General features: G+C 34.2%; 7 non-coding genes across 7 annotated transcripts; all 7 read left to right on the top strand.

Moving 5' to 3' along the window:
* Positions 1–568: 568 nt before the first annotated feature.
* Positions 569–650, top strand: TRNAL-AAG (transfer RNA leucine (anticodon AAG)). The gene has a single exon. It is a non-coding gene; the product is annotated as a tRNA-Leu (tRNA).
* A 2,279-nt stretch (positions 651–2,929) lies between these two features.
* TRNAL-UAG (transfer RNA leucine (anticodon UAG)) lies at positions 2,930–3,011 on the top strand. Its single transcript has one exon. It is a non-coding gene; the product is annotated as a tRNA-Leu (tRNA).
* Positions 3,012–3,827: 816 nt separating this feature from the next.
* Positions 3,828–3,909, top strand: TRNAL-UAG (transfer RNA leucine (anticodon UAG)). Its single transcript has one exon. It is a non-coding gene; the product is annotated as a tRNA-Leu (tRNA).
* Positions 3,910–6,813: 2,904 nt separating this feature from the next.
* On the top strand, positions 6,814–6,895 carry TRNAF-AAA (transfer RNA phenylalanine (anticodon AAA)). Its single transcript has one exon. It is a non-coding gene; the product is annotated as a tRNA-Phe (tRNA).
* A 1,254-nt stretch (positions 6,896–8,149) lies between these two features.
* Positions 8,150–8,231, top strand: TRNAL-AAG (transfer RNA leucine (anticodon AAG)). Its single transcript has one exon. It is a non-coding gene; the product is annotated as a tRNA-Leu (tRNA).
* A 2,279-nt stretch (positions 8,232–10,510) lies between these two features.
* TRNAL-UAG (transfer RNA leucine (anticodon UAG)) lies at positions 10,511–10,592 on the top strand. Its single transcript has one exon. It is a non-coding gene; the product is annotated as a tRNA-Leu (tRNA).
* An 816-nt stretch (positions 10,593–11,408) lies between these two features.
* Positions 11,409–11,490, top strand: TRNAL-UAG (transfer RNA leucine (anticodon UAG)). Its single transcript has one exon. It is a non-coding gene; the product is annotated as a tRNA-Leu (tRNA).
* Positions 11,491–11,761: the final 271 nt, after the last annotated feature.

Genomic DNA, 11,761 nt, shown 5'->3' with positions numbered 1-11,761 from the left:
TGCCAGTATTATGAGATCTTGAAATGTTTTTGTACTTATTCTTATGATTTTGCTAGCATGCAAATTAGCATGTGATATAATCTTCTTTTGTATTTGTATGATTTAGCAGTTTTCAGTTAAGATAAAGACCGTTGATAGAATCTTTGTTTTTGCCTAATGTTTAGAGACATGCCCATTTTCCAAAATGTACTAATTTTAAATGTTGTCAAATGTACTTCACTTTCTCTAAGGAAGCTTAATTATCCATGCTGTTTAAGGTAGCATGGCTGAGTGGTCTAAGGCGCTGGATTTAGGCTCCAGTCTCTTTGGAGGCGTGGGTTCAAATCCCACTGCTGCCAACATATTGAGGTTTTGAAAACCTTTTCAGCTTATATTTATGATTTTGCTAACAGAAAAATTAGCATATTTTTGTATGAGTGCGTGCTTTGCTTTTTTGGAAAAGACAAAAGATAGAATCATTGCTTTTTCCTTTTTGTTTAGAGACTATCCATTTTCCACAATGCACAAGTTTAAAATGTAGTCAGATACACTAAACTTACTCTAAGGAAGCTCTTTTAATGATGCATTAGGTAGCATGGCCGAGCGGTCTAAGGCGCTGGATTAAGGCTCCAGTCTCTTCGGAGGCGTGGGTTCAAATCCCACTGCTGCCAGTATTATGAGGTTTTGAGAACCCTTTGATCCAATTCTGAGGATTTTGTATTTCCATGAGTGTGTGCATTTCTGTTTTGGAAAAGACAGTTTTAGACTTTAGTTTAGAGACTTACCTAAATTTTTTACAGACTTGTGGGTTCAAATGCCACTAGTATGAGTTCTTTTAAACCTTTTTATCTTATTCTTTTAATTATGCTAACATGCAAAATTAGCATATGCTTTAAACCCACTGCTGCCAGTATTATGAGATCTTGAAATGTTTTTGTACTTATTCTTATGATTTTGCTAACATGCAAATTAGCATGTGATTTAATCTTCTTTTGTATTTGCATGATTTTCCAGTTTTCAGTTCAGATAAAGACTGTTGAAAGAATCCTTGCTTTTTTCTAATGTTTAGAGACATGCCCATTCAAATCCCACTGCTGCCATTATTATGAGGTTTTGAGAACCCTTTGATCTAATTCTTATGATTTTTTATTTTCATGAGTGTGTTAATTTCTGTTTAGGAAAAGACAGTTGAAAGAATCATTGATTTTTCCTATTGTTAAGAGACTTACCCATATTCCAACAGACTTGTGAGTTCAAATCCCACTGCTGCCACTAGTATGAGTTCTTTTAAACCTTTTTATCTCATTCTTATAATTATGCTAACATGCAAAATTAGCATATGCTTTAATCTCACTGCTGCCAGTATTATGAGATCTTGAAATGTTTTTGTACTTATTCTTATGATTTTGCTAGCATGCAAATTAGCATGTGATATAATCTTCTTTTGTATTTGTATGATTTAGCAGTTTTCAGTTAAGATAAAGACCGTTGATAGAATCTTTGTTTTTGCCTAATGTTTAGAGACTTGCCCATTTTCCAAAATGTACTAATTTTAAATGTTGTCAAATGTACTTCACTTTCTCTAAGGGAGCTTAATTAACCATGCTGTTTAAGGTAGCATGGCCGAGTGGTCTAAGGTGCTGGATTTAGGCTCCAGTCTCTTTGGAGGCGTGGGTTCAAATCCCACTGCTGCCAACATATTGAGGTTTTGAAAACCTTTTCAGCTTATATTTATGATTTTGCTAATAGAAAAATTAGCATATTTTTGTATGAGTGCGTGCTTTGCTTTTTTGGAAAAGACAAAAGATAGAATCATTGCTTTTTCCTTTTTGTTTAGAGACCTATCCATTTTCCACAATGCACAAGTTTAAAATGTAGTCAGATACACTAAACTTACTCTAAGGAAGCTCTTTTAATGATGCATTAGGTAGCATGGCCAAGCGGTCTAAGGCGCTGGATTAAGGCTCCAGTCTCTTTGGAGGCGTGGGTTCAAATCCCACTGCTGCCAGTATTATGAGGTTTTGAGAACCCTTTGATCTAATTCTGAGGATTTTGTATTTCCATGAGTGTGTGCATTTCTGTTTTGGAAAAGACAGTTTTAGACTTTAGTTTAGAGACTTACCTAAATTTTTTACAGACTTGTGGGTTCAAATGCCACTAGTATGAGTTCTTTTAAACCTTTTTATCTTATTCTTATAATTATGCTAACATGCAAAATTAGCATATGCTTTAAACCCACTGCTGCCAGTATTATGAGATCTTGAAATGTTTTTGTACTTATTCTTATGATTTTGCTAACATGCAAATTAGCATGTGATTTAATCTTCTTTTGTATTTGCATGATTTTCCAGTTTTCAGTTCAGATAAAGACTGTTGAAAGAATCCTTGCTTTTTTCTAATGTTTAGAGACATGCCCATTCAAATCCCACTGCTGCCATTATTATGAGGTTTTGAGAGCCCTTTGATCTAATTCTTATGATTTTGTATTTTCATGAGTGTGTTAATTTCTGTTTAGGAAAAGACAGTTGAAAGAATCATTGATTTTTCCTATTGTTAAGAGACTTACCCATATTCCAACAGACTTGTGAGTTCAAATCCCACTGCTGCCACTAGCATGAGTTCTTTTAAACCTTTTTATCTCATTCTTATAATTATGCTAACATGCAAAATTAGCATATGCTTTAATCTCACTGCTGCCAGTATTATGAGATCTTGAAATGTTTTTGTACTTATTCTTATGATTTTGCTAGCATGCAAATTAGCATGTGATATAATCTTCTTTTGTATTTGTATGATTTAGCAGTTTTCAGTTAAGATAAAGACCGTTGATAGAATCTTTGTTTTTGCCTAATGTTTAGAGACATGCCCATTTTCCAAAATGTACTAATTTTAAATGTTGTCAAATGTACTTCACTTTCTCTAAGGGAGCTTAATTAACCATGCTGTTTAAGGTAGCATGGCCGAGTGGTCTAAGGCGCTGGATTTAGGCTCCAGTCTCTTTGGAGGCGTGGGTTCAAATCCCACTGCTGCCAACATATTGAGGTTTTGAAAACCTTTTCAGCTTATATTTATGATTTTGCTAATAGAAAAATTAGCATATTTTTGTATGAGTGCGTGCTTTGCTTTTTTGGAAAAGACAAAAGATAGAATCATTGCTTTTTCCTTTTTGTTTAGAGACCTATCCATTTTCCACAATGCACAAGTTTAAAATGTAGTCAGATACACTAAACTTACTCTAAGGAAGCTCTTTTAATGATGCATTAGGTAGCATGGCCAAGCGGTCTAAGGTGCTGGATTAAGGCTCCAGTCTCTTCGGAGGCGTGGGTTCAAATCCCACTGCTGCCAGTATTATGAGGTTTTGAGAACCCTTTGATCTAATTCTGAGGATTTTGTATTTCCATGAGTGTGTGCATTTCTGTTTTGGAAAAGACAGTTGAAAGAATCATTGATTGTTCCTATTGTTTAGAGACTTACCTAAATTTTAACAGACTTGTGGGTTCAAATGCCACTAGTATGAGTTCTTTTAAACCTTTTTATCTTATTCTTATAATTATGCTAACATGCAAAATTAGCATATGCTTTAAACCCACTGCTGCCAGTATTATGAGATCTTGAAATGTTTTTGTACTTATTCTTATGATTTTGCTAGCATGCAAATTAGCATGTGTGTAATCTTCTTTTGTATTTGTATGATTTAGCAGTTTTCAGTTAAGATAAAGACCGTTGATAGAATCTTTGTTTTTGCCTAATGTTTAGAGACATGCCCATTTTCCAAAATGTACTAATTTTAAAAGTTGTCAAATGTACTTCACTTTCTCTAAGGAAGCTTAATTATCTATGCTGTTTAAGGTAGCATGGCTGAGTGGTCTAAGGCGCTGGATTTAGGCTCCAGTCTCTTTAGAGGCGTGGGTTCAAATCCCACTGCTGCCAACATATTGAGGTTTTGAAAACCTTTTCAGCTTATATTTATGATTTTGCTAACAGAAAAATTAGCATATTTTTGTATGAGTGCGTGCTTTGCTTTTTTGGAAAAGACAAAAGATAGAATCATTGCTTTTTCCTTTTTGTTTAGAGACTATCCATTTTCCACAATGCACAAGTTTAAAATGTAGTCAGATACACTAAACTTACTCTAAGGAAGCTCTTTTAATGATGCATTAGGTAGCATGGCCGAGCGGTCTAAGGCACTGGATTAAGGCTCCAGTCTCTTCGGAGGCGTGGGTTCAAATCCCACTGCTGCCAGTATTATGAGGTTTTGAGAACCCTTTGATCTAATTCTGAGGATTTTGTATTTCCATGAGTGTGTGCATTTCTGTTTTGGAAAAGACAGTTTTAGACTTTAGTTTAGAGACTTACCTAAACTTTTTACAGACTTGTGGGTTCAAATGCCACTAGTATGAGTTCTTTTAAACCTTTTTATCTTATTCTTATAATTATGCTAACATGCAAAATTAGCATATGCTTTAAACCCACTGCTGCCAGTATTATGAGATCTTGAAATGTTTTTGTACTTATTCTTATGATTTTGCTAACATGCAATTTAGCATGTGATTTAATCTTCTTTTGTATTTACATGATTTTCCAGTTTTCAGTTCAGATAAAGACTATTGAAAGAATCCTTGCTTTTTTCTAATGTTTAGAGACATGCCCATTCAAATCCCACTGCTGCCATTATTATGAGGTTTTGAGAACCCTTTGATCTAATTCTTATGATTTTGTATTTTCATGAGTGTGTTAATTTCTGTTTAGGAAAAGACAGTTGAAAGAATCATTGATTTTTCCTATTGTTAAGAGACTTACCCATATTCCAACAGACTTGTGAGTTCAAATCCCACTGCTGCCACTAGTATGAGTTCTTTTAAACCTTTTTATCTCATTCTTATAATTATGCTAACATGCAAAATTAGCATATGCTTTAATCTCACTGCTGCCAGTATTATGAGATCTTGAAATGTTTTTGTACTTATTCTTATGATTTTGCTAGCATGCAAATTAGCATGTGATATAATCTTCTTTTGTATTTGTATGATTTAGCAGTTTTCAGTTAAGATAAAGACCGTTGATAGAATCTTTGTTTTTGCCTAATGTTTAGAGACATGCCCATTTTCCAAAATGTACTAATTTTAAATGTTGTCAAATGTACTTCACTTTCTCTAAGGGAGCTTAATTAACCATGCTGTTTAAGGTAGCATGGCCGAGTGGTCTAAGGTGCTGGATTTAGGCTCCAGTCTCTTTGGAGGCGTGGGTTCAAATCCCACTGCTGCCAACATATTGAGGTTTTGAAAACCTTTTCAGCTTATATTTATGATTTTGCTAATAGAAAAATTAGCATATTTTTGTATGAGTGCGTGCTTTGCTTTTTTGGAAAAGACAAAAGATAGAATCATTGCTTTTTCCTTTTTGTTTAGAGACCTATCCATTTTCCACAATGCACAAGTTTAAAATGTAGTCAGATACACTAAACTTACTCTAAGGAAGCTCTTTTAATGATGCATTAGGTAGCATGGCCAAGCGGTCTAAGGCGCTGGATTAAGGCTCCAGTCTCTTTGGAGGCGTGGGTTCAAATCCCACTGCTGCCAGTATTATGAGGTTTTGAGAACCCTTTGATCTAATTCTGAGGATTTTGTATTTCCATGAGTGTGTGCATTTCTGTTTTGGAAAAGACAGTTTTAGACTTTAGTTTAGAGACTTACCTAAATTTTTTACAGACTTGTGGGTTCAAATGCCACTAGTATGAGTTCTTTTAAACCTTTTTATCTTATTCTTATAATTATGCTAACATGCAAAATTAGCATATGCTTTAAACCCACTGCTGCCAGTATTATGAGATCTTGAAATGTTTTTGTACTTATTCTTATGATTTTGCTAACATGCAAATTAGCATGTGATTTAATCTTCTTTTGTATTTGCATGATTTTCCAGTTTTCAGTTCAGATAAAGACTGTTGAAAGAATCCTTGCTTTTTTCTAATGTTTAGAGACATGCCCATTCAAATCCCACTGCTGCCATTATTATGAGGTTTTGAGAGCCCTTTGATCTAATTCTTATGATTTTGTATTTTCATGAGTGTGTTAATTTCTGTTTAGGAAAAGACAGTTGAAAGAATCATTGATTTTTCCTATTGTTAAGAGACTTACCCATATTCCAACAGACTTGTGAGTTCAAATCCCACTGCTGCCACTAGCATGAGTTCTTTTAAACCTTTTTATCTCATTCTTATAATTATGCTAACATGCAAAATTAGCATATGCTTTAATCTCACTGCTGCCAGTATTATGAGATCTTGAAATGTTTTTGTACTTATTCTTATGATTTTGCTAGCATGCAAATTAGCATGTGATATAATCTTCTTTTGTATTTGTATGATTTAGCAGTTTTCAGTTAAGATAAAGACCGTTGATAGAATCTTTGTTTTTGCCTAATGTTTAGAGACATGCCCATTTTCCAAAATGTACTAATTTTAAATGTTGTCAAATGTACTTCACTTTCTCTAAGGGAGCTTAATTAACCATGCTGTTTAAGGTAGCATGGCCGAGTGGTCTAAGGTGCTGGATTTAGGCTCCAGTCTCTTTGGAGGCGTGGGTTCAAATCCCACTGCTGCCAACATATTGAGGTTTTGAAAACCTTTTCAGCTTATATTTATGATTTTGCTAATAGAAAAATTAGCATATTTTTGTATGAGTGCGTGCTTTGCTTTTTTGGAAAAGACAAAAGATAGAATCATTGCTTTTTCCTTTTTGTTTAGAGACCTATCCATTTTCCACAATGCACAAGTTTAAAATGTAGTCAGATACACTAAACTTACTCTAAGGAAGCTCTTTTAATGATGCATTAGGTAGCATGGCCAAGCGGTCTAAGGCGCTGGATTAAAGCTCCAGTCTCTTTGGAGGCGTGGGTTCAAATCCCACTGCTGCCAGTATTATGAGGTTTTGAGAACCCTTTGATCTAATTCTGAGGATTTTGTATTTCCATGAGTGTGTGCATTTCTGTTTTGGAAAAGACAGTTTTAGACTTTAGTTTAGAGACTTACCTAAATTTTTTACAGACTTGTGGGTTCAAATGCCACTAGTATGAGTTCTTTTAAACCTTTTTATCTTATTCTTATAATTATGCTAACATGCAAAATTAGCATATGCTTTAAACCCACTGCTGCCAGTATTATGAGATCTTGAAATGTTTTTGTACTTATTCTTATGATTTTGCTAACATGCAAATTAGCATGTGATTTAATCTTCTTTTGTATTTGCATGATTTTCCAGTTTTCAGTTCAGATAAAGACTGTTGAAAGAATCCTTGCTTTTTTCTAATGTTTAGAGACATGCCCATTCAAATCCCACTGCTGCCATTATTATGAGGTTTTGAGAACCCTTTGATCTAATTCTTATGATTTTTTATTTTCATCAGTGTGTTAATTTCTGTTTAGGAAAAGACAGTTGAAAGAATCATTGATTTTTCCTATTGTTAAGAGACTTACCCATATTCCAACAGACTTGTGAGTTCAAATCCCACTGCTGCCACTAGTATGAGTTCTTTTAAACCTTTTTATCTCATTCTTATAATTATGCTAACATGCAAAATTAGCATATGCTTTAATCTCACTGCTGCCAGTATTATGAGATCTTGAAATGTTTTTGTACTTATTCTTATGATTTTGCTAGCATGCAAATTAGCATGTGATATAATCTTCTTTTGTATTTGTATGATTTAGCAGTTTTCAGTTAAGATAAAGACCGTTGATAGAATCTTTGTTTTTGCCTAATGTTTAGAGACATGCCCATTTTCCAAAATGTACTAATTTTAAATGTTGTCAAATGTACTTCACTTTCTCTAAGGGAGCTTAATTAACCATGCTGTTTAAGGTAGCATGGCCGAGTGGTCTAAGGTGCTGGATTTAGGCTCCAGTCTCTTTGGAGGCGTGGGTTCAAATCCCACTGCTGCCAACATATTGAGGTTTTGAAAACCTTTTCAGCTTATATTTATGATTTTGCTAACAGAAAAATTAGCATATTTTTGTATGAGTGCGTGCTTTGCTTTTTTGGAAAAGACAAAAGATAGAATCATTGCTTTTTCCTTTTTGTTTAGAGACTATCCATTTTCCACAATGCACAAGTTTAAAATGTAGTCAGATACACTAAACTTACTCTAAGGAAGCTCTTTTAATGATGCATTAGGTAGCATGGCCGAGCGGTCTAAGGCGCTGGATTAAGGCTCCAGTCTCTTCGGAGGCGTGGGTTCAAATCCCACTGCTGCCAGTATTATGAGGTTTTGAGAACCCTTTGATCTAATTCTGAGGATTTTGTATTTCCATGAGTGTGTGCATTTCTGTTTTGGAAAAGACAGTTTTAGACTTTAGTTTAGAGACTTACCTAAATTTTTTACAGACTTGTGGGTTCAAATGCCACTAGTATGAGTTCTTTTAAACCTTTTTATCTTATTCTTTTAATTATGCTAACATGCAAAATTAGCATATGCTTTAAACCCACTGCTGCCAGTATTATGAGATCTTGAAATGTTTTTGTACTTATTCTTATGATTTTGCTAACATGCAAATTAGCATGTGATTTAATCTTCTTTTGTATTTGCATGATTTTCCAGTTTTCAGTTCAGATAAAGACTGTTGAAAGAATCCTTGCTTTTTTCTAATGTTTAGAGACATGCCCATTCAAATCCCACTGCTGCCATTATTATGAGGTTTTGAGAACCCTTTGATCTAATTCTTATGATTTTTTATTTTCATGAGTGTGTTAATTTCTGTTTAGGAAAAGACAGTTGAAAGAATCATTGATTTTTCCTATTGTTAAGAGACTTACCCATATTCCAACAGACTTGTGAGTTCAAATCCCACTGCTGCCACTAGTATGAGTTCTTTTAAACCTTTTTATCTCATTCTTATAATTATGCTAACATGCAAAATTAGCATATGCTTTAATCTCACTGCTGCCAGTATTATGAGATCTTGAAATGTTTTTGTACTTATTCTTATGATTTTGCTAGCATGCAAATTAGCATGTGATATAATCTTCTTTTGTATTTGTATGATTTAGCAGTTTTCAGTTAAGATAAAGACCGTTGATAGAATCTTTGTTTTTGCCTAATGTTTAGAGACTTGCCCATTTTCCAAAATGTACTAATTTTAAATGTTGTCAAATGTACTTCACTTTCTCTAAGGGAGCTTAATTAACCATGCTGTTTAAGGTAGCATGGCCGAGTGGTCTAAGGTGCTGGATTTAGGCTCCAGTCTCTTTGGAGGCGTGGGTTCAAATCCCACTGCTGCCAACATATTGAGGTTTTGAAAACCTTTTCAGCTTATATTTATGATTTTGCTAATAGAAAAATTAGCATATTTTTGTATGAGTGCGTGCTTTGCTTTTTTGGAAAAGACAAAAGATAGAATCATTGCTTTTTCCTTTTTGTTTAGAGACCTATCCATTTTCCACAATGCACAAGTTTAAAATGTAGTCAGATACACTAAACTTACTCTAAGGAAGCTCTTTTAATGATGCATTAGGTAGCATGGCCAAGCGGTCTAAGGCGCTGGATTAAGGCTCCAGTCTCTTTGGAGGCGTGGGTTCAAATCCCACTGCTGCCAGTATTATGAGGTTTTGAGAACCCTTTGATCTAATTCTGAGGATTTTGTATTTCCATGAGTGTGTGCATTTCTGTTTTGGAAAAGACAGTTTTAGACTTTAGTTTAGAGACTTACCTAAATTTTTTACAGACTTGTGGGTTCAAATGCCACTAGTATGAGTTCTTTTAAACCTTTTTATCTTATTCTTATAATTATGCTAACATGCAAAATTAGCATATGCTTTAAACCCACTGCTGCCAGTATTATGAGATCTTGAAATGTTTTTGTACTTATTCTTATGATTTTGCTAACATGCAAATTAGCATGTGATTTAATCTTCTTTTGTATTTGCATGATTTTCCAGTTTTCAGTTCAGATAAAGACTGTTGAAAGAATCCTTGCTTTTTTCTAATGTTTAGAGACATGCCCATTCAAATCCCACTGCTGCCATTATTATGAGGTTTTGAGAGCCCTTTGATCTAATTCTTATGATTTTGTATTTTCATGAGTGTGTTAATTTCTGTTTAGGAAAAGACAGTTGAAAGAATCATTGATTTTTCCTATTGTTAAGAGACTTACCCATATTCCAACAGACTTGTGAGTTCAAATCCCACTGCTGCCACTAGCATGAGTTCTTTTAAACCTTTTTATCTCATTCTTATAATTATGCTAACATGCAAAATTAGCATATGCTTTAATCTCACTGCTGCCAGTATTATGAGATCTTGAAATGTTTTTGTACTTATTCTTATGATTTTGCTAGCATGCAAATTAGCATGTGATATAATCTTCTTTTGTATTTGTATGATTTAGCAGTTTTCAGTTAAGATAAAGACCGTTGATAGAATCTTTGTTTTTGCCTAATGTTTAGAGACATGCCCATTTTCCAAAATGTACTAATTTTAAATGTTGTCAAATGTACTTCACTTTCTCTAAGGGAGCTTAATTAACCATGCTGTTTAAGGTAGCATGGCCGAGTGGTCTAAGGCGCTGGATTTAGGCTCCAGTCTCTTTGGAGGCGTGGGTTCAAATCCCACTGCTGCCAACATATTGAGGTTTTGAAAACCTTTTCAGCTTATATTTATGATTTTGCTAATAGAAAAATTAGCATATTTTTGTATGAGTGCGTGCTTTGCTTTTTTGGAAAAGACAAAAGATAGAATCATTGCTTTTTCCTTTTTGTTTAGAGACCTATCCATTTTCCACAATGCACAAGTTTAAAATGTAGTCAGATACACTAAACTTACTCTAAGGAAGCTCTTTTAATGATGCATTAGGTAGCATGGCCAAGCGGTCTAAGGTGCTGGATTAAGGCTCCAGTCTCTTCGGAGGCGTGGGTTCAAATCCCACTGCTGCCAGTATTATGAGGTTTTGAGAACCCTTTGATCTAATTCTGAGGATTTTGTATTTCCATGAGTGTGTGCATTTCTGTTTTGGAAAAGACAGTTGAAAGAATCATTGATTGTTCCTATTGTTTAGAGACTTACCTAAATTTTAACAGACTTGTGGGTTCAAATGCCACTAGTATGAGTTCTTTTAAACCTTTTTATCTTATTCTTATAATTATGCTAACATGCAAAATTAGCATATGCTTTAAACCCACTGCTGCCAGTATTATGAGATCTTGAAATGTTTTTGTACTTATTCTTATGATTTTGCTAGCATGCAAATTAGCATGTGTGTAATCTTCTTTTGTATTTGTATGATTTAGCAGTTTTCAGTTAAGATAAAGACCGTTGATAGAATCTTTGTTTTTGCCTAATGTTTAGAGACATGCCCATTTTCCAAAATGTACTAATTTTAAAAGTTGTCAAATGTACTTCACTTTCTCTAAGGAAGCTTAATTATCTATGCTGTTTAAGGTAGCATGGCTGAGTGGTCTAAGGCGCTGGATTTAGGCTCCAGTCTCTTTAGAGGCGTGGGTTCAAATCCCACTGCTGCCAACATATTGAGGTTTTGAAAACCTTTTCAGCTTATATTTATGATTTTGCTAACAGAAAAATTAGCATATTTTTGTATGAGTGCGTGCTTTGCTTTTTTGGAAAAGACAAAAGATAGAATCATTGCTTTTTCCTTTTTGTTTAGAGACTATCCATTTTCCACAATGCACAAGTTTAAAATGTAGTCAGATACACTAAACTTACTCTAAGGAAGCTCTTTTAATGATGCATTAGGTAGCATGGCCGAGCGGTCTAAGGCACTGGATTAAGGCTC

The sequence above is a fragment of the Ranitomeya variabilis genome, chromosome 5 (genome assembly GCF_051348905.1).
Source record: "Ranitomeya variabilis isolate aRanVar5 chromosome 5, aRanVar5.hap1, whole genome shotgun sequence".
In the NCBI taxonomy this organism is placed as follows: Eukaryota; Metazoa; Chordata; class Amphibia; order Anura; family Dendrobatidae; genus Ranitomeya; species Ranitomeya variabilis.
The sequence above is the reverse complement of the archived record's forward strand: the minus strand, read 5'-3'. Positions and strand labels throughout refer to the sequence as shown.